Source organism: Puntigrus tetrazona, chromosome 23 (assembly GCF_018831695.1).
Source record: "Puntigrus tetrazona isolate hp1 chromosome 23, ASM1883169v1, whole genome shotgun sequence".
NCBI classification, from domain to species: domain Eukaryota; kingdom Metazoa; phylum Chordata; class Actinopteri; order Cypriniformes; family Cyprinidae; genus Puntigrus; species Puntigrus tetrazona.
The window spans coordinates 10,257,854-10,282,384 of NC_056721.1; the positions used below are offsets into that span (position 1 = coordinate 10,257,854).

At 36.4% G+C, this 24,531-nt stretch overlaps 1 protein-coding gene and 1 pseudogene across 3 annotated transcripts in view; one reads left to right on the forward strand and one right to left on the reverse strand.

Moving 5' to 3' along the window:
• LOC122328770 (protein pitchfork-like) overlaps nt 1-22,686 on the reverse strand; it is a 36,612-nt gene extending 13,926 nt beyond the window's left edge. Inside the window, exons 1-3 of one of the 3 annotated variants that reach the window (XM_043224695.1) lie at nt 22,200-22,678; nt 21,671-21,906; nt 20,358-20,394 (exon numbers count right to left, since the gene is read on the reverse strand). The gene's annotated coding sequence lies outside the window, so the exon portion shown is untranslated. Of the gene's footprint in view, nt 1-20,357; nt 20,395-21,670; nt 21,907-22,199 lie in introns of all 3 variants that reach the window. The other 2 variants (XM_043224696.1, XM_043224693.1) reach the window with 2 other exon arrangements.
• Nucleotides 6,110-9,344, forward strand: LOC122328769 (annotated as a pseudogene).
• Nucleotides 22,687-24,531: the final 1,845 nt, after the last annotated feature.

The window sequence follows — 24,531 nt, forward strand, 5'->3', positions numbered from 1 at the left end:
GCACAGGGATGAGCCCTTCCGAATATAATGCAGGGTTCATTTAACATGATCATTTATTTAGTAAAGTAGCATTATACCTTTGCAGTACAAAATAAAAAGAAGTATTTTTAGAATCTTGCTGTGATTTTCAAAGTACAAGAGGTTATGAACTAGTTGTGTACTAAGTGCTTACTACTGTTACACCTAAAGTATACTTGTGTACTTAGTATACTCCTAAAGTATACTACTAATACACTGATATACTTACTCCACAAAGTATGCTTAAAATTATACTTAAACATTAAAGATACTTAATAAAATAAACTTGAAGTATACTTTTTTTGGCTAAAGGTTGGCCTAAATCACAGGCGATTTAAGAGGCATGTTCGGGAATGCAGATAGTTCTTCCAATATTTGAAACACTTCAGAACAAAATCAAACTCCAGCTTGTACGTAACCACAACCGGTTTGAAAGAATGCATGCAGGTAATGCTTCAAAGGGCGAGATCAAATGTTAGCCTATAGGCTGCAATATTGCCACAACTTCAAAATCCCTTGCCCATAACTCATTCTTGTTGCCATAGTATTTTTAAGCAAAATGAATCAATAATAAGCCAATAAGTGCTCCTGTGCTGCCATCTACTGTAGTAATTTGTGTGTATTTATCACAATGCTCAATTAAAAGTGGAAAATTGGATAATTATTAAAGCTTTAAAGTGCTGAAAATACTTTAATGTCATTTAAAAGTGCAGAAGGTTGTACAAAACCTGAATTGAAACAATTACATTTGACCGTTTCAACCACAACACTATGGTTATATAACGAATAATTATTTGCAGAATTTGAAGGATTATCAAGAAAAGGAGCCCTGCTTCTCAGGCCTGTTGACTGAAATTAATGTTTGACCTTTTATGCAATGCAGTGACATCTTTAAATGTGGCTCTAGATACATGTAGCCTATAATTTTTGCAATATACTCGATAATGTCATTCTGTCTCACGAGTTCAGTATTTGCCCTAATTTTGCATAAACTTCTAAACGACGTTAATGATAGAACATAATTACGAAAAGCAACATGTCAAATGGGCTAGTGAGTTGACTTTGTCAGCTGACTACTGGCTACTGCTACTCTCAATACCACATGGTTTCACTTAAGGACCTAACCTAAAACACTCTACCATCCCTAGTGGTAAGCAAGAAAACTGCCCACAAAATTCTTATTAACAGGCTCATGTCTGGCTCACAATGGGGCATGACTGGATTAATGTGAGCAAGCCTGTGGGCAAGCCTGCACTGGACCTGTTTAGGGTTTGGTGTGGACTGGCCCTAGCCCACTGTGCCCGCAAAAAGCCAGCATGGGCCCCGCAAGGACAGGTTTGCAGGGATACTGATGTGATGACCTGTTAAACTGTAACACAAACACTTCTCTATTAGCCCTGTTGTTCGAAACCACCTTTTGACTTTCCTAAAACATACACAGGACATTTCAACATCGTCAGCAGATGACAGCAAAAACCAATGAAATAAGAATCTATAAAGCAATGCATTTTTCACTGTATTTTTTTCAGAAGATATTTAATTTACCATAAAGAGTCAAATTACTTAAATTACCCCCTCTCCATACACACAGATAACATTAGATTTACTGATAATTGTTTTCCTATTACTTTTCTGTGATTTATTTTACTTGAAACATTAAAATATTTCTTTAAAATGTAATGTACTTTAAACGTTAAAATACATTTCTTTATAATGTATTTTACTTGAAATTTCCTCAAGTTCTTCAATAAATCTCAGTCAATCATAAATAAATATTATCTGCTACTAACTTAAAGTTTGCCTCTAACAAACAGCTAGACGATGAAACATGAGGTCAAAGCATACAAGCATGAGTCATAGTTTGAACTATTAACCTCTCTTTTTTTGGCTTGAGTTTTTTTCAAATTTGTGTTTTTGTGGAGCTCAGTTATCCTGTAACACATACTATTTCCAATTACACAGACCGCCAACACACTCCCAACACATAAATAACACTATAAATGTTAATTTTCTAATTGTAACTGGTTTCCTACCAATATTTTTAGGTTGCCTGAATGTAGTGTGAGAAGCTTTGTTCCTTTATGGGTACTGCTTCCCTCTTCTACATTAATAGGATAGTTTACCAGAACATTGATCATGGTAGTTACATACATCTATAGGAGGGTTAGAACCCTCCCAGAATACATCGCAAATAACTTCCTTTGTGTTCTGACGATGAACGGAGGTTATATGGGTTTGGAACTGATGGGATGCAGCTGGCAGCTTCCCAGTGTTAATCTAGACTATCTAATCGTTCTATATGCATACAGATGTGATATGACTTTATACATGACTTTAGCATGGTTCTCATTCCTCTTCGACCTTTCATACATCTTTAAGTGTGGCTAGATATATATAATAAACAACCACTGATTACCTGTGTGATATTTGCAATTGCTCTGCAAATAAAGACCAGTTAAAAAATATGCTAAATATTCTTTGCTTAAATCTAAAAAAATAAATAAATAAAAATAAATATATATATATTTTTTTTTTTTTAATATTAAGAATCAATAAAATAAGAAGAAAAAAAAACAAAGTCGTGTTTTATAGAATCATGTTGTTATTGTTCTTTACTTTATGCGTTGTTATACACTTTACAAGGTGAGTTTCTGAGAGTTCTGATTCATTAGGTAAATAAAAGGTAGCAAAAGAAAAGAAAAACAAAACATTTTTAGAAATGCTCTTAAAAAGAAGCATTTAAATTGGCAAGTAATAAAGCAGTTAGAGAGCTCTTGTTTACAGAATGAGATTCCATGTGAATCCAGGGAGGAAAATCGGCAGAATATATTATGCCTTGTAGACCCCAGCAAGTGAAAGAAATTGATAAAACGCTGTTAGCTTTTTACCACAACAAGAAAAGCCGTGTTCAGATTTTACCCATTTAGGTTTTTTTTTTTATTTAGATTCTATTAGTTCCCCTTTTATTTAGCATTTTAAGACTCACCGTAACTGCCAGTATTTCAACATTATTATTAGGGTGCAAACATAAGGGTTTTGTTGTATTTTAGTATTGATTTGCCCGTTATCTGCTTAGATAAACAATGAAGATCTCTTAAGAAATATAATTTGCTGCAAACTTGAAGTTTGCCTAAACAAAGAGCTGGATGAAGAAACACTTGAGGTCAAAGCTCGGCTATATAAGATCACACCCAGCTCTCAGAGAAAGATGCTTTTGCATGCATTGTAGTTTATACAGGTCGCAATATTAGAAGGCAATACAATAAGAAGTAGAATAAAGAAAGTGTTTTACAGAATCATGCTGCAATCCTTAAAATTTCATCATTCAAGAGGTTATGAACTGTATTTTTATTATCTATCTATACATTTGTTGACCATCTTACTTCATTATACACATTACTAGGTGAGTTTCTGTGACTGTAAGAGACTTCTGATTTGTCAGTTAAATAGAGCAGTAAATGTTAAAACATGCTTATTTTACAAAACCACTGGGTTTATAATTACAACTAAACATTAAAATATAAAAATATACCAGTTTTCCATATTGAGTACGTACTGTTTTTTGCGAATGACTCGAAGTCTTGCACAATCAAGTTACAAAATGGCTAATGGTTCTTTACACATAGTTTTTGGGTTTGTGCATAAAAATACTGTCACAATTTTTGATTCTATATAATTTATATATTCTTTAGTTAACTTATTTTCCTCACTTCACCTAGAAACACAAGTGGAGAAGCACAACCACTGTTAATATCACTCGCTTATTTCAAACGAAATCTCCTCAGCAGCTTTCAAAATGGCTTCCAATTGGTTCCTTTTTGAGGGTAGGGCTTTTGGGCAGTCTGGTAGGGGAGCCTTGAAGTACCTCTGGCCTCCTCTGAAAGACATGGGCACACATATTGGACAGTTGTGAATCTCCCCTCCTGTTGGTAGCCAGTGTGCAAGCTACAAACCGTAATCTTGGCAAGATGTCTTGTGGATGATGGGCAAATTAGATAAATCATGTAAACATCTGATAATAATGTCTTGGATTCATGAAGGTATATTAGGTCTTAAAAACTGTTTGAACATATGCTTGCTGTATTTTTGCTTGAATAGATCTTGCACTTCGCCCAACAGCACATTGACCTTATCTCTGGCTATAAATGTAACAAAAGACAACAATTTCATAAAACTACAAGATTTATATTTGCACTATTATGGGTCTGTTTCTGTGGAGTTTCATATATCCAGTATTACCTCTGAAATGCAGTAAAAAGTTGTTCACTGTGTCCGTTGAGTCCAAAAAATCATTGGCTTCTTTCCTGCCCAGTTTATGCACACCCAAAGCCTGAAGCTTGGAAACCTTTATAATTTTTATATAATCAAGACGACCACAATTTAGTAAATAATTGATTATACACGAAATAGACAAGACCTATTTTATATGAACGCAGTGTTATAATAAGTGGCAAATAAGTGGTGAGGGACCACCAGGGTTACATTAACTATACATTACCTGTTTACATAGAGGCCAGTATCCAAATAATAATTTGACTCATAGCCATATGTGACTACTAATGCTTCAACTGACCTCCGTGATTTTAATTTTAATTCTGAGATCCCTTATCTCAGGGCTAAAGTCCTATACCATATGCCCTCAGTGCTGCTGCCTCTTGACAGCATTTGTGCTTCTCATCCTTCCCTAATGTGGACCACCTGCCCTTAATATCGTTCATTGTGCCTGAGGAAAAAACAAATGCACAGAAAACCTAAAAAAAAGAGAGATGCTGACTTTTTGAAGTAAATTCATTCAGAGATAATCTGTGCAACATACTGGTTCAATTGGGTTGTGAAACCCATTTCTCTGTAAAAACTCTAAAAGCAAGATAATGTGAAATAGATGACTGATTATAATTTTTAATACGCAGCAGTCTATCACTGATAAATGCAACTTGAAGTACTTGCCAAATGCTGTCTTGAAAATGTTTCACGGTCCATGTAAACTGGGTCACTATGTACAACAACAAAGCATTTAGTATAACACTCGTTAAAGTATTGCTTCTTACCTTTGTTTTTGAGAATGTCCCTACAAAAAAAGATTGTATGGTGTCAGCTCTGGGATATGAACTTTGGTCTTTGATCGCTGGTGCTCAGCAATGCTTTAAGTGACTTTTTGTAATTACTGACCCAGTTCCAAAATAAAAACAGCAGAATGATATAGTTATCTGACATGTTGATTGTTAGTGTGGCATTAAAGTAAACCTTACATCTATGACAACTTGCTCGTCCAATCAGCACCTAAAAAACACCTTAATACGTTAGTTTATTCATTCTCTGATAATTATAAAATACAGAGGTCATTATGATTAGAATAAATTGTCTTAAGTGCCATTAATCTTGAAATATTTCTATATTGCTTTTTAGGTGCTTCATTGGATTTAACCTTTTTTTTTTGTGTACAGTCCTGCTCCTGCTCCTGCAGGTGTATGACCTCTGAGCCTCTTATCAATATGTGGCATCCTGGGAGATAGTGTAAGGTCTCCCATCTGTTTCATCAGCTGCTCACACTGGGCAGGTCAGGAACTTCATCAGCATTCAACTCAATTTCTCAGACTGCAGTCTAGTAATTTTAAGAACAGTTCACTTTTGGGGAACTAAAACAGTGTTAAATGATGTAAACTGTATTAACTTTGGACATTTTTTTTTAAAAGATGCTGCTAATCGTATTTCTGGTCTAATAAACATTCCTTCACTCCCCTGTGATTTGTTGTAATTTATGTAAACCATACTAAAACGCTGCAAAACAGCAAACAGTTGAAGAGGAAATATGCTTTTCTCTTTGTTCATACATAATTTGGTATAACCACGGTACAGCAGAAGCGTAATAAAAAGTGTGTCATTAAATTATCTAAACATATGCAGATAATCACGATTGCTCAATTCTGATCATAAAGACATCAAATCTGAGGTTACTGGGTCATACAACATTTCAAATGTATGAGCAAACAAATACCTACTTTAGCATTAGGTAGCATGCTTACTAGGTCAGCATCATAACGCCAGGCTTTTCTTTTGAAAATACAAAATAAGACATTCTGCTTTGATTTGATTAGACTTTGACACACAAGTGAAATGTTGTTAATTTTTATACCCTCAGTCTCTATAAATAGTACGGTTACTTCCTTGTGTTCAAGCATATCAGCATGCTCCCACAAAATCTAACCCTGATCTCCTGTAAGTTTCTTTCTTTTATATATTCAAATAACTTACATTAAGAATTATTTGAAAGTGTTATATACAGATGTTTAAAATGTTTTCTCTTTGATTTTGCAGTGTTCATTTTACTGTGTCGACAAGGTAAGGCCTTACCGAGTTGTTTTGCTAAAAATGCAGCCTGTAATACATTTAAAACCAAAACCCAATGTGCAAACTACAGAGGAGCTCCTCTCCTCTTAATAAGACATTTGCTCCCCCTAAATAGCAATTTATGAAATTTGGCGGAAGAAAATATTTTTAACGTCTTTGTTTGACATGCGTTTTCAGTTTTGTGCAATGTGTGATCGTTGTAGATTATTAGGTGTACAATTGCAAAAATATCATTCATTCATGCACGCACGATTGAAACCTCATTCACTTCAATGAAGATAACTGTACGCGCTCATCAAGGTGTGCAAATTTCACTCACGCTTAGTAGCATGTCAGTCAGAGCCATAAAAACACGTTCACTCAAGATTCGTGAGCGAAGCACAAACGAAGGAGGCCGTTGATCCAAGCGCTAACGCTGCATTCAAGCGCTCCTCAGGTTTTTTTATAGACCTGGATGGTGCTGTGAACCCAGACCTGTCGTCGTTGGGCTTTTCATCATTTTTGATACTTTCGCAACAGGCACAAAACAGTAGTTATCTCCAAGCATGGCTGGTCGCGCTGTGTTTTTCTTCGCGCGAGTGCCGCGAGTATCGGTTTCGCACACTCTGGCGTGAAAACACTTGGCTAAATAAACGGAGAAACGGCGGTATTCTTCTGTAGTCTAACAAGTAACGCTTTGTTTATGGAGCGTTTGGTGTTTCATCTATCAGTTCGCGTCGATGATAAAGCGTATTAGGGCAAATCATGTGATCGCTTGTATAAAGCAAGCAGCGCTTACACGTTTAGCTGTTAGGTGTCTTTGTAAGTCCGGTATGGTTGGAACACTGTCCCTAAAACAATCCCTAAAACAATGCTTTTTAATAAGTAGCTGTACTTCACTTCATCCTAAACAGCCTCTCTCTCTCTCTCTCTCTCTCTCTCTCTCTCTCCAGGTGTTGACACAAAAAGGTACTTCACATGTGAAGGTGGCTCTGTTCCACTCAGCTGTGGTGAGTAACCACACTCACACTCTGTTACACACAATGATTCTTATGACAAGTTGTTTGACGTGTCAGATTGGGGATACATAAAGGTGGTTACAGCCAATTATGGGCGAACCGACCACACAACGTGCTCCACTGGAAGATCACTTCATCAGCTCTCGAACGTCGACTGCTTCCACAAGACATCCCTCCATGTGATGTCCAAACGGTAACCGCTTCTTTAAGAGAGGAAACGAAACATCAGCACTGCATTAAACAGTAGATGCAACTGCAGTTCCTCTCAAAACGTTTTTTCGTGTGTGTGTTTATATAGATGTGATGGAAGAAAGAGCTGTTCTGTTCCCCGCAGTGAACTCGGTTTTCTCTGACCCTTGTATTGGGACTCATAAATACCTGGATGTGTCTTATTTGTGTCTCCCTTTTAGTAAGTCGATATTTGACACACACTACCATTCAAAAATTGAGGCGGGTGAGATTTTGAGTAAGATGTTTTTGAAAGAAGTCTATTTTGCTCGCCAAGGCTGCTTTTTTGTTACATTAAAAACTAATATTGTAAAATATTCCTGTTTTTTTTTTTTTTTTTTGTGCAATTTTCAGCAGCCCTTACTTCAGTCTTTAGTGTCACAAGATCCTTCATAAATCATTCTAATATGCAGATTTATTATTGATGTTAAAAAGTTGCTTAATATTTTTGTCCTGGCTGAACAAATTATTAAAATGCCAATTTTGAAAGCATTTTTTCATCTCGAATTAGACGTAACTGATCTATTTTCCTTTTGTTTGTCTGACATAATTCTAGGAAAAAGTGTCACGTGTGAAAGGAAGCCAAGTCTCATAGACTGTAGTAAGATACATCTCCTTATTTCTATGCCGTTATCGATCCAGGCAAACTGTAGCGTAGCAATCATCTAATCTTTGTGCCTGCTTTCCTGTATGGCTTTATGAAGCTTTAAACTGGTTCTTTTTCTGTCTTTACCTATTTCTTTCAAAACAGGACATCATCCAAACGTCTGCTAATATACCTTAAGAATGTCACGCATCTGTTTTTTAATGTCTCTAAAGGTAATGGTGAGATTTGGATTCATCATGCCAATTACGGACGGCGGATCTTGTAACCTGTCCTCATAAATTAGCAACAACACCAGACTGTTACTCTCCTCAGACCGGCCGCCTGCGTTCCAGGTACTACAGATCACAAACGAACGTAAACATTCAATCGTATCTATTTTTAAACCAGTACACTAAATAATAAGGAAAAATGTACATGTAACCCATCATTATGCAACTAATTAAACAGCTACTTAACAAATTAACATCATAAACTATTGATTTGCAATTAGATCAGTTATGAGTAAAAAGAGTGATCAAAGACAAACAAACAATATCAGCATATTAAATCAGTTTAAAGTAAGCGTAATTAAAATCTCTCTTTTTCCTTATCAGCTGCAATGGAAAGAGGTCTTGTCAATTAAATGCGTCAAATGCTTCCTTCCTCTCCGATTCGTGTCCGGATGTCCATAAATACTTAGAAGTGTTGTACAGCTGTATATAATATTGTGAGTATCCTGCCAAATAAATGAATTTTATATGAACTTTAAATAAAAAACACCACTTTATTATGTCGGATACTTAAAGAGAGTTTCTTGGTAGGTTTCTGTAAAAATGTGCAGCATGGAAAAAAAAGATCAGATGCAAACAAGATTGAAACACATCACCTTCTGTATTCAGATGCTATAATTTCAGCTATTTCATAACAGAGTTTTAGATATAAACAAGCATGCCATCTAGTGGTACTTTATGGTATTGTAACAAGTTATCTCCTGTCTGACTTTACACACTTACTGTCTTGTCACTTTTAGTTTTTACCTGTAAAGTTTTCATTGCATAGCTTTATTTATCACATGTGCTGCATATCATTTCACAAGAATAATAGGTTTTTTTATATTTGATAATTTTGTGACATTTTTAATAATAAAAAAAGGATGTTATCCCGTATTTCATTCACCTAATATTTAGACGCAATGAAATGGCTTCTGCGCTCCAGCGTTGTCATTCGTCCTTCATTGTAACCGATTTCAAATGGTGCTAGAAACCCCAAAAGACTCTGAACACCAAAAGAAATCGGTCAACCTTGGTTACAGGACATGTCTTGAGGTCAATCGCAAGCTGTGTTTACAGCATTAATGTTGTCAGTTGTCCAGTTAGAAAGTGTCGCATTTCCCACCCCAAGAACACTGATTTCAAATGGTGCTAGATTGATTTCATCAGCACTCTAAGACACCACTTGAAACCAGCTTCCAGGAGGAGACGCGGTCAGGTGCTGAAACACAACTCAGGGTCACTCTTCAGATGGCAGGGCTTCAGACAAAAAGATAGAAAACACTATATTAAGTAACATTTTTTTTTTTTAATCAGAAATCAATGTCGAAAGAAATTTAATATACCACAAGGCTGAGATGCTGCTTTTGAGATACAGATTCATCTATGACTGGATCATGAGCCTGGAAACCAAAACAACGAAATGCTAAAGGTTTTCTGAGCTCTAAATGCTATTTGACCAATCCCTTTGAAACTGGAGAAAAATAACATCCTGACTGGCCGATGACACAAGAACATAGCCTTCACTTTTGTCTCTCCTGCTCAGGAGCTGTGATATCAACAACAACAAGCAAGTATATATTTTTGCGTTTAAGAACCCTAAATTGAAATGAAATGCAACTGCAAGTAAATCACACAAGCTTGGAAATCATATCTTCAAACGATATTTTTATCATCTGGCCTTCATCAGGCATTATTTTGGAGTTTATAGGAACATTAAAAACATGAATATTCACTAATAATATTTATATAAAATATTCATATTTAATCAAATAAAAATAATATTGGTAATATTAATAATAAATGCAATGTTTAATAAAATGAAATACTGATTGTAATAAAAACTGTAATAATATTTACAGTATATTTAATAATAGATGCCAAACCATAAACGAAACTGCAGGTTCCTTGCACCAAAGGTTAAACATAGTCTGTGGACTAAATTATTAGCAGTATATGTTTATTAAACATATAATGATGATTAATAAAACAATATGTTAATGTCGAAACTTATATGTAATTATATTTATAATAAATACAATATAATATATTTTAATTATTTACAGTTGCACTGTTTTTAAGATGTTCTTATTACAGTATAATTATACATTTAAGTACTAAATAATATTAATTAACTTCATGTACTGAATATATGTATAAGTTTAGGATGAGGGTTTGGTTTAGGGCTAGTAGCACATAATTATGCATAATTTGTAGTTACTATAATGTACATGTAACGTGTTACAAGGACACCTTAAAATAAATTGTTACCTTATTTACATGTTTACACATTTATTAAAAATATTAATATATAGTTTTTTCAACTATCATATGCAAGAAAACATTTTAAAACTATATAATAAATTAAAAGTGTTAAAATGTCTAGTGTAATATAATTAAATGTTAAGCTAATCTCTATTAACTCTCTATTCTGAGCTTTTATTAAAAAGCAGTAACTCAAAACTCAATCCTCGTGACAGATTCACAGCTCAAACCACAAAGAAAACAAAACACGACTTAGCCCACACCTCCAATTCTGGCAGGAAACCCAAGACGGCTAGACTTCTTTCACAGAGGATAATCAAGATTATTAGTCTACTCTGCAAACTTAAAAACAATCAGGAAGAGCATATACTTCCATCTTCTTCCACTCGGTCACTTGCTTTAAACATTAAATGCACAGAAAGTAACTGTAACTTTAAAGCGATCTAATTTGAAGAAATATTGATCTGAGGATCAAAGATGATGTGGTTTTGTAAGCGCTAGATACGGCACTCATAACAAGCAAACGCAGTGGCATAGTGCCAATGAATAATTATACACAAGACAATGCTGATTTGCAATCTGACTAAGCAAATTTGGCATGGATGAAAAACTGTGAACAGCCTGTGTTTGTGGGCTTTAAGTGGAAAATTGCTAGCATACAGAAAGTATGTATAGTTTCAAACCCAAAGGAGACCAATCCCCGCCTCCGTCTCTATAGCTACAGCCACTATACAAACTGAAACATATTGTATTTCCTGTGATAATTTATAACTACTCTAAGCAAAATAGAACACTGACTTGAATATTGATATCTGAGATTTACAAATAGCTCTTGTTCAGGGCTTTAGTACAGTGATATATAATGCAGCCTGTAAGTTTGTTTTTTCTTTAGTTAAGAATTACTGTACGAGATTTGACTAGGTTCTAGAAGATGAATGTCCACCAAAGTAAAATCAGCATCCAGATGGTGTCAGCAACAACTAGCAAAAATAAATAATATTAATAATTATAATTTCTAATTGGTATATGTCACACACATATACATATGGCATATGGCTCGATATCAAAATTTTGGCTTCAGTAGGATACCAGAATGTCATGCCTCGGTATCAATACAAAACTTTAGGTAGGCAAAGAAAAAACTTTAAATATAAATATCTCTCTCTATCTCTCATCTGCTTCATGTTAGTGGTCCGCAATGTAGCCGAAATATTCCATATTACTGACACTAAAATGAATACAGCAAAAGTGTTGTTTCATTCAAATACTATGTGACCGAAACATCAGCGGTTCTAGCGTCACGTTTTAGCTTTCGTGTTTACTGCATCACGACTTATGTTTGTGCATTGCTAATAAAATTTAAATTAAGTCTGAATTTATGAATGAGGCCCTAACCAGTCGATCTCTTAATTCTCTGAAAACATCAGGATGAGCAAGAAATAAATGCTTAACGAGGTTTAATGGTCAGTTTGTACACCTTTTATCATGTGTTTTGTATGTAAAGTAATGTCAGATTTGTATTCTACTGTTCTCTTTATTCATTCGTTTTGGGCACGTTGATAAGAGTTTCATCTGTTTGATCCATCACGTTGTTCTGTTGTCGCATTTATCGGGTTTATGCAATTTGGGAAGCGTCCCAAACCACCTACAGGAGCGTATGAAATACAGAATTGAGCAAAATTATGATATCGTAACATCTGAAATATGATAGAAAAAATACACATGTACACCCACACAGACACACACACACTAGTCAGCATTTGAAGTGGATCAAAAAAGTTAATCAAACTTGTCCCAAGACAGGAGCGCATTCTTAGTTTAAGTTTTAACTTTTGATCCACTTCAGGTGTTGACTACTGTATATATAATGTTAGCTCTTTTTTTTCACGTTAACAGGTTGTAAACTCTTAAGTCCTGATATAAAACCAGTCCAGCACTACGGCTCTAGAGAACGCCCTGTATGCTGAGTAGTTTTATCTGTCACTCAGGGAAAGCGAGGCAGCACCCACGCAGGCAAACCAGGAAGGATTCAAGAGCAAAAGCAGGTCAGAATATATGACCAAAGATCACCGCATTTAACCTAGCGTATCAAAATACCATTCGTTTGACTTTTACAACTGAAGGAATCAGTATAAAATAAATTTGAATCAAATTAAAATTTCGATGAAGAGTACTCACTAGACCCGTGGCATATAAAGTTGAGCGTTTTTATAGAGAAGAAGTTGATTCTCTGTTTTGCTGCCTCCACCGCTGCAGTCTCTCAGAACGGAGCGAGCGCAGAAATGGAGAAATCTGGAAGGGAGATTCCTGATGCCAGCACTCGGCGAGGGTGTGGCGGCAGGTACTGCCCTGTAGACTGACGTTATGCCAAGGTTTTTTGTTCTTTACATATCAGTGTTCTCAAAGCCAAAGTCACAGAGCAGATAAACATCCCACTCACCTGGCATATATCCTCAAATTTATTTATTTATTTCTTTTTGTAAACGTCCATTCCTGCAGACGGATTGAGAGAGATTCTTTAAAGCAATTCATGGATGTCAAAATATCCCTTCTGCCGCCTTAAGTTTGCTCAACGACTGCACTGCGTGTTTGTTTTGAGCCGTACAGCAGGGCTGAAACATGCCCTGGGAGCTCGGTAACCCTTATCTGACTGATAGGACAGAACTCGTGGGAGTTTCCCGGCCGAGAGGAGAGAAGCATGGCGACAGTTGCTGTTTAGAGGTATCTGGTTGCCCCTCTCACTTTCTTCTGGCTGTTTGTTTGCCTTTAGCCTGTTGTGCAATATTTATAAAAGACTTTTTTAGGTGACTTAGAAATTAAATAAAATGAAATAAGCAAATGAATAATGAAATAATGAGAAAAAAATCTAATTGAAAGACAAAGTAGTACACACACACACAAACACACATTAAATTGTTTTTTCTAAAGTAATAAATCAGTTATTACATAAGTATATGTCCCCAAATATTTAGAAATTACGTTCAAATAGGTTTGATCTTATAAATAAATCCCCCAAAATATTTGGACACTTTAATTACTTAACAAAAAAAAGTTTCATTGCAGTAAATAACAGATACCCCCATGGTTTAAATAAAATTGTACATTTAATTTAATTTAATTAAAAGCTATTTATATATTTACATCTATTTAATTTAATTTATTCAAACAAACAAACTAATAAATAATAATTTTATACGTACAATCATATTGTCTAGAAAACGTAAAATCACAGAACGATAGCAGCTCAATTACAATTCAGTGGCCAGTTTTAAAGGTATATTGACAACGGCAATATCAGCAAAAATTCAAAATGGCTTTCTGAAAGAAAAGGCCCTACACTGACATCGATATCACGGGGAGCAACACGGAGTATCAGTGAAAAATAGCACAAGTTACAATCTGCGTCACAGCCCGATCCTCGGCCCAGACACCCGTAGGTTAACTCTGTCATGTGGCGAGCTTCATCCACAAAAAAAACGCCCCACCCACATAATAGGGAGGATGAGGTAGATGCGGATGCAATCCCCAGCCCCTGGTGCCACCAGCGTTTGCCAGAGCTCTGGTCTGTGGCGTCTAATGCAGCATTAACAGCTGCAGTGCAGGCTTCTGCCTTACACACACACACACACACACACAAACACACACATTCGGACGTAACCTGGGGACAACACCACTCGAAATGCAACAGGTTTTAGGACATGGTAGCCTCTCAAATAGTACAAAACGCATGTACATAACAAACCTGCCACGGCAAGATGCTGTTTTGACGCTGTCTGACTAAACAGGAAGCTTAGTGGTCAACTATCAGAGGATGAGGTATCCGATAAACTGATCAGAGCGTTAAAAAAAAGTCTAAATCAAACAAACAACAAAAAAAACAAAACAATTCTAATCATGAAATAACAAAACAGCAATTGCCAATGAAAGTCAAGGGCAACCAAAACTTTTTTGGGACAACACTTTTTATTTTAGTGAATAAATAATGCCTTTTTAAATTACATTAAAATCATTTACTCTAATGTTGTAAGAAATTTAAACAACATTGGGGAACAAACTAAAATTGGACCTCATTGACTTTCAGTGCGTGCACGACATTCTACAAAATATCTTCTTTTGTGTTCCACAGAGGTTCGAAGGAATAAACAATGACTGCTTGTTCATTAATGGGTGGATTATCCCTTTAAATAACACTTTTCCATAGCAAGGTTCTACCAAGTGATATCTCTCTAAAACAACAACACTCTACTGTAACAGAGTACTCACGAATGATAACATTACCTCGCAGCCAATCGGATTAATCCCTCCAGCTGCTTTCGAGCGCTAATCCAATGGGATTTGGAGCTGCGAAAAAGTCGGAAGCACCAGCCGGCGCCTGATAGGAGCAGAGCTCTGTCACTCATCTCTCTGATGCGGCTACATTAGGAAGTCTAGCGCATGTGAACTGGACGCCTGCCAGTGCACAGTCACCAAGAGAGCAAGGTAAACAATTTCTCTCTCTCTCTCTCTCTCCCTCTCATTCTAGTCCTTTCCCTGGTTCCCTCCCATGACATTTAGACCCTTTTTACCAACGGAACCCTCCTCAGGATGCAATTTAACCCCACTGTTGAAGGTGAGACGCAGGGAGAGAGGTGAAAACAGTCACGCACCGACAATAAAGTGCTGCAAATATGACTGCGTCACCACTTGTGCTTCTAGTAAACTCTGCAGAAACAAATGTTGTTGATGGAAATGCGCCGTCTGCCCTCGTCTCTGCCAAAAGATCACAAATTTAGCCGAGGCACCTGCTCTTCTGCTCATCCTCATTAATATATGGGACATAAAATGCCATAAAGTAACGTCTAAGTCGCCTCTCCTGATGTCTTAAGAATCCAGAGACTGATCTCAGGTCAGACTGACAGTGTATTCGACTTACCTGTTAAAGAGGAGCCAGAAAAGATGTATTGTTACGTATGTTTCGGTATCAGTATCAACCGTAATCGTGCGATGTTGCGATTACGCTACGGATCCTTGCGGTATCCGAAGTGGTTCGAATAACAGTCCAAAAAATAGTATTTATACGAACTGTTTCTCACACCAACCTTCGAGAGCAGCTTTTGTTTTGTTATCGTTTTTTTGGGTTAACCGCTTTTTTGCCGTCTCGCAACGCCGCCACACGCCCAGCCAACGCCGACACGCACCACCAAACCTCTGCGCACACAATCCGAGAAACTATCACGTTCTCAGCATCCATGTTGGAGCTGCGATTGTGGAGAAACGGACTAAAACGTGAAATCAGAGAGAGGAAGTGGGAGAGAAAAGAGATGGAGAAGAGGAGGATGAAAGGCGGACGAGCAGGCGAAAGGGCTGGGATACACTCACAGGTAGGAGAAAAGCACACATGTCCGAATCCTCTCCTCCTAGCTGCTGTTTTCCTCTCGACGTGAAAAAGTGACGTAGCAACTAATCCAAAATCTCTTTCTCCCTCTCTCTCTCTCGCTTCCTCCCTCCCTCTCTCCACCAGACCTCCACCCTCTCCTGCTCGCTCTATTTTCATCTTGTTGCAACAGCAGAATCGCTGCTGTTTTTTCAGACAGACACATGTCTACATAAATAGATCGCTAATAGACGCATACAAACGCGCTCATTGTGATCACCCAGACAGATAGTTGCCGCAAACGCTCCCACAATCCCTCTGTCTCCTTCTCCCTCAGTTTGCCTCTCTTGCTCATTGTGACGCAGCACTTAATTCTTGGGTCTTTTTCGCTCGGTGTTATGACCACACAAATGCAGCGTCTCCAAATTCACATAACGAGTGGGAAAGTGAGAGACGGAGAGACAGAGGCACTTTGATTACAGTTGGCTTCTTTCTTTTTGCTGTCTATCTGGTGTCCTCCTCTCCCCTGTCCTCCTATAACTGTTTCTCTAAACGCCAGCCTCCCCCCCCCTCTTTTATATCTTTGGCGTCTCATCTGCGTCTCTGAGAGTCGCGCTGGTGTCTCGGTGAACTGAGATGACGGTGCCCCTGTGATCACCTGACAGCCTGCAGCTTTTAAAGGCACATCGCAGAGCTCTGCTTCAGTTATGTAACAACTGGGCTGTTTTGTTTCTCGTGTTTTTAATCTCGGCCTATTTGCTCGGCCTGTTTAAAATATCCAGGCTGCCGGGGGACAGCTAAATCAGATAATATGGGCAGGGACGGAAAGAATCTTGAATCTATGAACATCACAAATGAACTGACTAATAAGGTAACGTCATTCCAATGCTCGGAAAGATTAGAGAAATGGACACGCAGGGTAAGATATGATAAAGAGCTTTATGATTACAAGAAAACAAGAGGTGCTGTAGAATCATGGGAAGGCGCATCAGGGTTCATAGACTTCCTCTTCCTGTTTTGTGACTACAGATCTGTAACCATGGAGACAGACGGCAGAACAACATGGATTATGTCACCATATTCAAAACTGAAGTGATGCATGAGGCAAAAGGGAGGGTAAAACCTTGAAAATCACATTTGAAAAAAACAAAAACGTAACTATGAAAATTAATAAATATATGATTAAAATAATGTGTGTGTGTGTATACATATATACACATAAATTTAGAATTTAGAAATTTATGAACCAATTTGATCTCCTTTCTGCATTATTTGAACAATTAATTAATACATATGTATATATGTTTTATATTAATAATGTATTTATTAATTCCACTATCTATCTATCTATCTATCTATCTATCTCTCTCTCTCTATATATATATATATATATATATATATATATATATATATATATATATATACACACACACACACACAATATTACTAAACATTTATTAATTAAATTTAGTTAAGCGATTAAACTGATTCATTAATGTCTCACAAAATAAAAAAATGTAAATTGAAAAATGAAAAATACATTATTAACATATAAATACTAATATACACACACACTAAGATACTAAAATAAATACTAAATTCTAAATCTCTTTCAGAAAACTGGACACAAAAGAACTGATTCTCTAAATATCTTAATGCATAATGATAGCACATAACAAGACATTGTTAAAACAGCTCTATACTCAGAGTAGCCTGACACATTTTTATCAAAGACCACATTTCCCAGCATGCTCCACCATATGACATCTCAATCTAAGTGTGGAAGTGAGGTAGGTCAGCTGGCAGGGGTCTAATGATATGCCACCAGCCAATGATAATCCTCCTCTCTGCTCCAGTTTGTCTCAGATTGGATAGACTGGGATAGATAAAAGACAGACTGAGAGATGAAACAGTAAGAAATGCTGCACTATGAAGTATAATGCTACTTTGATATCTTTAATAACGTTTTTCTTTAAGTAATCCGCTTCACGCCTAAGAAGGCGCTTCTATGTCTCCCTAATGGCTTTTGAACCACCTCTCATCACATTACAACTTGGCATCGGAACAATGTCAACTGTGTATTGATTAAGGCATGTTAAGTATGCAAGAAGATACAGACCTATGGAAAATAGACTCTACAATGAACTAGAACCAACTGGTTGTTTAAGACAGAAATAAATGTTCATGCATCCATATGCTGAATTGCTTTTCTAAATGTAAATTATACCTGGTCACAATAAACACTGCATTTTACCCAAGCTGTGCTTGAATCTATTTGTGTCCGGGTATATCAGGACAGCTATTGTGTAACATTTACAGTTATGAGGGCATCTGTTGAGCTGATGGCTGGGACGACTTCCTTAGCATTTATCCATTTAATCTTAACCTTTATTAATATCATGATGCGACTAATGCAGATATGCACTGCATTAGTTCAGGCAATAAATAATACCAGAAACAGGAGTTTTTTGTGCGTCAGAATCAATAAATGGAACTATAGTTTCCTAATCTGTTCCTCCATTACACATTATCCCAGCTAAATGTAATTGGAAAAAAGATAGGAGTAAAATGAAGTAACAGGAAGTCAAACTGATTAATAAATGACTAAATCCTGATAAAAAAAAAAAAAAATTATATGAGCCTGTTAATATTTTGTTAGAAAAAACAACTTCTCTGCTGCCTAGATCAAATTATCAGCTAAATATGCTATTGAAGAAAAGACAAGTTTGTGGTATTAAAGTGACCTCTTGCACCTCTTTTTCCCAGTCGCGGATTTTTTTTTTTTTATAAAGAATCTTAGGTAACACTTTACTTGAGGCCTTTATGTATAATGCATTAAACTGGCTTATTAGATTATTATATAATATATATTATAATTATTCATAATGTGCATTGCAATACATTATAACTTGTCATAAATAATTATAACTGAATTTAAAATGCATAGTGCAACAATGAATTGAAAAGTATTATAATGTATTGCATTATGAGGTGCATTACAAGGCATAATTAATGCTTTAAATCTACTTTTTATAATGTTTTAAGTCTTAAGACTTTAAGTTAAGTGTTACCCAATCGTAATACTTGTCAGTGCCAACAGCCTCATGGGCAATGCTAGTCCTCGCTAAATACTGCCGAAATACTGTATTATCACAAATGCATACGTTTATAACTGGCGTGACCACAACAAACATTTGACAAGTTTTTAAGCATTTGGCAGATTGGCAATGAATGGGCAGATTTTACGTTCAGATTTTGCTAATTTTTTGTTTTATTGTTTTTATTTTAAAAGGGACAATACACATTAACTAACAAGTCTACTATGAAAATGTGTGTCCGATTTAGCCATTCAGTCCCTGCTGATGAAGCTGTTCACTTGAATTTGCGAAAGTGGTCAACAGAAAACTGCTTGGTTTGAAAGCCACTGTGTGAGCTTTGCTTTATACATCACTGTGCTATCATTAATAAACTACGGACCTTTTTCCTGCAAAACTTTAATTTGAACACCCCTTTATTCTGAGATTAGCTGTGTCATATTGTATTCAGTCATACAAACTGTTTCAAATATCGAATAATCAATCCAATCACCTCTGAACTTACTTCTCTCTTTGAATTTCTCAAACTTCATTTCACCCCAAGTTCCAACCAATGAAGAATAACAATGTAGTTTACATCAAATGAAGGAGCTTTGAACACAAGACAGAACATTATCTCTTTGTCAATTCAACACTACATCTTTCCGACCATTAATGCCTGATAAAGCATTTTATAATTTCACACAGGATATACAGCAGCGGTGCATGCTAACTAGCATCCTTCCTGTCTGTCTAAAAATGCAGTCATCATAAGCAGCAAGCAGCAGGTGGGTTAATTTTAGCAGTGTCATCTCTACATAGTAGTCCGGTTCCTGTAGGCTTAATCTCTAACAGCAGGGGAGCCTGGCCGACTGACTACACGTTGACCCTGAATGACGCACTTTCAATAGCTGCCAAAGTGTTCGCTCGGATAAAACCTTGGCAAATCAGAGAAATGAGATGAAGATCTTGGCATATATGCCAGCAAAGGGAGCCGATTCTCATGTCATTAAGGAGCATATTGGGTTTTAATGCACGGTGAAAGTGAATTCCCATTATTTAAATTTGGTGGAGTGAAACGCAGCGTCGGCTAACATTGTTTAGCTTATTTAGCTCGGATGGATGAAACTGCAGATCTCCACTGTGAACGCCACAATGGTGCCACACCCAAGAGGTGAATGCAAATCTTATTTATAACCTACAGAAAAAGACACATACCTTTGCAGTGCTGGGGTCGCTCTTCATCCCGCATTCACTAAAAATAAATATAAAAGAAATCAGTGTTAATTGCATTATAGCGATTTCATCAATATCCAAAAGGAATGTACAGTACAGCACACTTCGAACAATGGCGTGGGCAAGAATTCCTCAGACATGTTTGAATTTGTCTGATGAATAAATACAATTCATCATCCAATCTCAAATCATTTTGACATTGAATCGTTCCTTGGATCACTTAGAGCCGGATGTATTCTCACATGATTCTACTATAACGTTACATTACCCTAAAACGTGACTTCCTTTTACTATATTATTATGATATAATATACTTATTATACTGATTCATCATATGTGTAACATATGTGACCTTGAACCACAAAACCAGTCCTAAGTAGCACGGGCATGTTTATAGTAATAGCAAACAATACATTCTATTGGTCTAAAATTATCTTTCATGCCAAAAGAGCATCAGGATATTAAGTAATGATCCTGTTCCACGAAGACATTTTGCAAATTTCCTACCATATACCATATTCCAAATATATAATTGGTAATATGCAATTGCTAAGTACTTAATTTGGTCAACTATAAAGGAGGTTTTCTCAGTATTATTTGAACCTACGCCACTTTAGTCGCCAGTACAGATTTAAAATCAATGCTTTCTAGTGAGCCATTAACTGTTAAGTGTAAATATGTATTTTAAATATTTTATTGCAAAATACAAAGTTTAAATTTGTATTTATAAAATATTATTTTATATAATATTATTAAAATATGCTCACAAATGTTTAAATAAACAGCCTTTTTTATGTTAATTAAATAAAAAAAAAAAAATATATATATATATATATATTTTTTTTTTTTATAATAAATGAACTCAGTACAATAACTGGTTGAAACTAATCTGGGCAGTCAGTCGCAAAACAGCGCCGCGCAATGTCCGAGGAAAATACATGCAGCTTTGTTTACATCAGAAATAAAAGGTGCGCACTTCACTAAAAACACCATTACCTAATAAAAAAAGCTAACAGTGGGTGTAGACTTCACGCGTTTACCTCACAGAGCATCCAGAAAAGTAAACGGGTTCAGCAGAATCAATAGGTTACATAAACCCAGTCATATCATATAATGAATAGGCATTATCAGCTAAGACTGAACATGCCTTTCATGCAAATACGAGTTTATTTGTGTGCTCAGGACAGCAGCTATTTTGGTTAATCGACTGACGTCTGCGCGGAAACTTTATATGCCTTTATGCTTTGGCTATGTAATTACAATACACCTCAGTGAAAAACAACAACCGATCTCACCTGTTAGACGGTATTCTGTCTGTCTGACCGAGATGAAAACATTACACGGGTCAGGGCGAAGCACACTGGGTTGTAAATAAGAACTGCGTAACATCCTATCTTTGCCACGCCAAGTAGTCTAGGCCAACCACGCACGCACGCACGCACGCACACCTTTGTCGCAGCAGAAAACCCTCCTCCTCCCTGCAATCTCCACCTTCATTTTCATTCTTTCCAAGAATCACCTGTATATTTGACTAAGGGGAATATTACAGGACAATAACCAGTACAGGTATTTCTAAAGCATCTCAAAAAGCATGATTGACAGCATCCTCATAATGCATCAACTGGACATCACGAGAGACTCGATACCTACATATACGGCATATAATAAATACATCAGTCTCGCATTAGACCGCGAACGCAGTCAGACAAAAGTTCATCGATCATAAAACAGCATGTTTTTCCTGGCGACGGGTTATTTAGAAGAACGCAACGCCCAACGTGAAGGACTTGACAACTTTACAAGATAGAAAACACTCCTACTAACCTGAGCAAACGTGTCTTTATTCTGTCTGCTGGCGATGCCAAACGATGGACGCTATCGTCTTGAACTTCATTTTTCAAATTATAAAGAGTCTCGATGCCGCGCACATCGAATTTTCCACAGAGCCACAACGAGGCCACGCCCAGGGCGCACACCCCCGTGTTCCGATTGGCTGTCCGTCTTGAGCGCAATATGTCGTCAGCAGAATCACATGCTTTTGACGCATGTTTACAAACACTCGAGCGAATCACATGTCGCAGAGCCGTATTGACATGTTTCGCGATTGCTGGGTAATTAGGATTGTTAGCGGAGGCATTTCCCTTTGCACTGCATTTTTCCTGGCACGTGCAGTTAAAAACGCTCGACAAATTTTTACGTCCTGTCTTCGAATGCAACCACAAAACACTTCCTGCAAAAAAAAAAAAAAAAAAGGCGTTTCCACCGTGTTGGTAAAAGTATAACGGGGAGTAAACGTGACGAACGTGTTTTTAATTTCAGATATAAAGGTCATATATACATATATGTGGGTGAATGTGTCAGTATATATTTGTTTTATTTCATTAAAAGTAACACTGACCTTTGTACATTTTATATTAATGTATTAAAATAAAGAGATTGAAGGTTGTATTTGGGTCAATGTATGATGAGGGCTGTGACAATATAATTTATCATAAAAATTCACATTATGTATACTTTACAAATACAACAAAAAACATCAATCAATAACAGAAAAGAAAGCTGCACTGTCTTTACAGCTGTATTTACTCTCAATAAAGTAATATAGGTACAGCGTAAAGGCACTAATATTACAGCAGAGGGCGCCATTTCTCCAAGAAAAACAACCCAGAAGATCACGTGGATCAGTTAACATTCTTAATCTATTATGCAAGTGTTATGATGGTTTACACTATGCTGGCATGCACTTCATTTTGGGCCCAGCTTTAGACTGTAACCATTTTGTAGCCTATAAGCTGTCTTTACTGTATTTCATTTTTAATACTTTTTAAGCCTGTATGACTCCAGAGTTGTTGAGTCATAGCTAGTTTTTAAAAAAAATTCCATATCTAAATTAAGCTTTGGCTATGTAATTACAATGCACATACACAGCATACACATTTAATAATAAATCCAGTGTCAGTATATGGAGAAACAGTTGTATGATTACAATAGACTGGAATGTTTAGAGTAGAGCTGAGATGACGCTTGACTTGGGAGCATTTAGAAGAACAGGAAATGAAATCGCTTAAGTGTGCATTGCATCATGGTGGAAAGAAAGAGACATGTTTTCCCGATTCTGCATGGTCTTCATCAGAGACTGTGGCCTTGAAAAGACAAGGAAGATTCCCTGTGAAGAAACTTAACACATCCCACAGAGAACAATAGCTGTATTCATTGTATTTACATCTGCTGTCCTGATCCTTCTTGTGAAAACTGTTTTTTTTATGCAGTAATGGCTGTTTTTTAGTTTTTTGTATTTAGTACAAAATCTTGGGCACATGGTAATTTAACCAGCAAAAAAAAATATATATATATATATAATAATGAGGGGAAATAATAAATAAAAGGGGTATTTAGAGTAAAAATCTAGGTGATGTACGTATACAAAAAAAAAAAAAAAAAAAAAAAAAAATATATATATATATATATATATATATATTTGAAATGTCTGTTTGAAAACTATTTTTATTAAATTACAAACAGTAACTCTAGTACATCAATCCATTGTTCTATAAATACACAAGCATTTTCATTGAGTTCTTCTGAACTGAAGCTATGCTTATGTAATTATGCTGTGTTGATCTGTCATGCATGTTCCAAAGAACAGGTGCAGACTTTGCACATGTGAGTTGATAGCATGCTTGACCCTCAGAGCTGCAGTAAAATGTTATGATCCAGTAATATTCTTAAACCAGAGGACTATCACACTGTCATATGGCTGGGCTATACAGGCCTGTTCACACCCAGACTCACAGAACCCTTCATCACGCGCTCCTTGAAATGACCTCAATCAGGCTTGGTTGGGAGTAACTTCACCAGGCACTTATAGCTGTTGATTGTATGCTTATAAATAAATGACCGCTTGTGAAAGTGTGGTTTCAGCGTTAGCAATTCGACGCTGTGGCCCGTCCACAGTGTGTATGTGTGTTTTATGTATGCGTGCATGTGTTGGCGTCTCTAATAAAACTTAGCAGGATCATATTTTACACATGATGAAATGAAACCCCCCAGGCGCGGCCGCCAGGTGTCAGAGAGTGTGTGCCTGTTGAGAGATCACTCTTGCTTGGATGGCGTGGTATGTGCTTATGTGTGTGTAGTTTAAAATTTGTTATGGACA